This window comes from Phallusia mammillata, chromosome 6 (genome assembly GCF_965637545.1).
Source record: "Phallusia mammillata chromosome 6, kaPhaMamm4.hap1.1, whole genome shotgun sequence".
Taxonomy (NCBI): Eukaryota; Metazoa; Chordata; class Ascidiacea; order Phlebobranchia; family Ascidiidae; genus Phallusia; species Phallusia mammillata.
Window position 1 is genome coordinate 23,076,926 of NC_137257.1, and position 2,258 is coordinate 23,079,183.

Sequence of the window (2,258 nt, forward strand, 5' to 3'; positions counted from 1 at the left end):
ACTTGGCGGGCCGGATTCCCGAATCGATACATTAATCGCGTATTTATACAGTGATTTAAAACGGATTTTTGACCACCTAAACCAGTGGTCTTCAACCATTTTAGCGAAATCGCCCCCTTGCTAGGGCACTGACTCAATACCGCCCCCCATTATATCGTTTTTTTTTAAGTTCTTGACTCTTGAGCATTTGCGTGCAATTAGATTTACCCAGCACCAACGAATGCTTATGTTAACAGTTAAAACCCAATTTAATGGCTACAACAACACTGAGGGTCAATTTCACGCAATTCTAACGCATCCAAGCAAAGTTTGTGACAACATAGACAAGATAACATCATACGATTATGCGCAAACAATAGCTATTTTTGTTATTTTGATTAAAAGTAATGGGGCATTACTCGGCAAAAGAGAAACCTATGCATTTCACATTAATAACTTACACTAGATTTATCAAATTTAAGGATGATACAAAAACTTCGCAGTTTTTGAAGCGCTAGCAGACCTATAGAAAGTGTAAAAGTGAAACAAGTTTGAGGGAAAGCTCGTTACCGTTATATTAAAAAGGTATAGCCGGTCACCATACATAGTGCATACACCAATTTAATGCATACACCACAGACTTAGATAGTTTTTTTTGCTTAGATAGTAACGGCGGGAAAGTTTTTTGCTATTGGGGAGCGTTACTGTCCGTTACAACTATAATTTGACGTAGTATGCAAGTAGTGGGGGATTGCGGCAGACTGTGGCCGCGGGCCACATTACCATGTATGACCCGGAAACTGTCTGCGGGCCGGTCAAAATCCCGTCGCGGGCCTGATCCGGCCCGCGGGCCGTATGTTGCCCGCCCCTGGCCTAGAGCCTCTCATGGTCTAAATCCGGCCCTGGGTTATTACCCCTTTAAGCATTTAGCTTGAACGCCTGAGTGTGATCGACTCACTGCAATAGTATTTTACTATTATGGCAAGAAGTGTGTTGAACTCTTCAACAGGTGTGGTTGTACCACAAAACCCCAGTTTCATAGGTATACTGGCGTGGCGTCTGGGTTATTAAAAATGCCAACGACCACGGGTGTGGTTGGGACTCCTCATGATAGTTTACATGAGTTCTCATATTAGTAAATAAAATCGTAAATATTGTTATCTTTTCATCATAAACATAACTGCCAAAGAACTTGTGTCATAGAACACATTATGCAGACACTTCAACAATCACCATAAACCACTTGTTCATTTTTATTTATCTTCCTTATGCAAAGCACAGCAACAGTTCGAAAAAAGTTTACATTTAAAGGCATTTACCACATTTACATTTCAGTTCAGGTGTCTTGTTGCTGCTCCTACAAAAATGGTGATGTCATTAGCTGCATCATAGACATAAACATCTCACTGAAATCCACTGTCTATGTGTTTTTAACAATGCCACATACTTACATTTTCAATTGAGCTGTCTTATTGCAGGGCCTACAAAATGGTGGTAATCAATTGACATAAAAACCTTACTGAAATCCACTGTCTATATGTTATTACAAGTACAATTAACAATGCCACATAGTTAATTGTGCTGTCTTGTTGCAGGGCCTACAAAAATGGTGGTGTCATAGACATAATCAATTGATATAAAAACTTTACTGAAATCCACTGTCTGTGTGTTACTGCAAGTACAACTAATAATGCCACATACTGACATTTTCAGTTGAGCTGTCTTGTTGCGGCCCCTATAAAAATGGTGGTGTCATTCAATTGACTTAAAAACCTTACAGAAATCCACTGTCTATGTTTTATTATAAATAAAATTAACAATGTCACATACTTACATTTTTTTAATGGGGCTCTTCTTCATTCTAAAAGACACAATGTTGTCATCTTTTTCATAAACAGACATTTTTTAAAAAGTTTGTCTTACTTGTAAGACATTATAACATTATTGCAGACCGCAAACTTTGGCAAAACGTAGTTCACCGCCTTGCATTACCCTCGCTATCTCCCTAAATGTGAACCAATTTGCAAGTGTTTCGAAAACATTTGGAAACAAAGTAATTTGCCTACAGCGATAACCTATCGCTTTTTTCACGTATGTTAGCTCGCACTGCGATACTGTACGATAGAAAAACGATCAAAGCGGGACAGTTCGAACTTTTAAAGTAACATTAGAATCAAAGCCGCTTCGCCGATCAAACGAAAAGGGGATAATGTGCAATGTTGGATTTTCTGAAAGCATTTTTAGTAATGTGCTGAGATTAGCAAATGTACTTAATCAAT

The 2,258-nt window shown here is 38.5% G+C and overlaps 1 long non-coding RNA gene across 1 annotated transcript; it reads right to left on the reverse strand.

Moving 5' to 3' along the window:
• Positions 1–1,214: 1,214 nt before the first annotated feature.
• LOC145232509 (uncharacterized) lies at positions 1,215–2,005 on the reverse strand. Its single transcript, XR_013860902.1, has 2 exons — positions 1,814–2,005; positions 1,215–1,714 (listed from the first exon to the last, which is right to left on the reverse strand). It is a non-coding gene; the product is annotated as an uncharacterized LOC145232509 (long non-coding RNA).
• Positions 2,006–2,258: the final 253 nt, after the last annotated feature.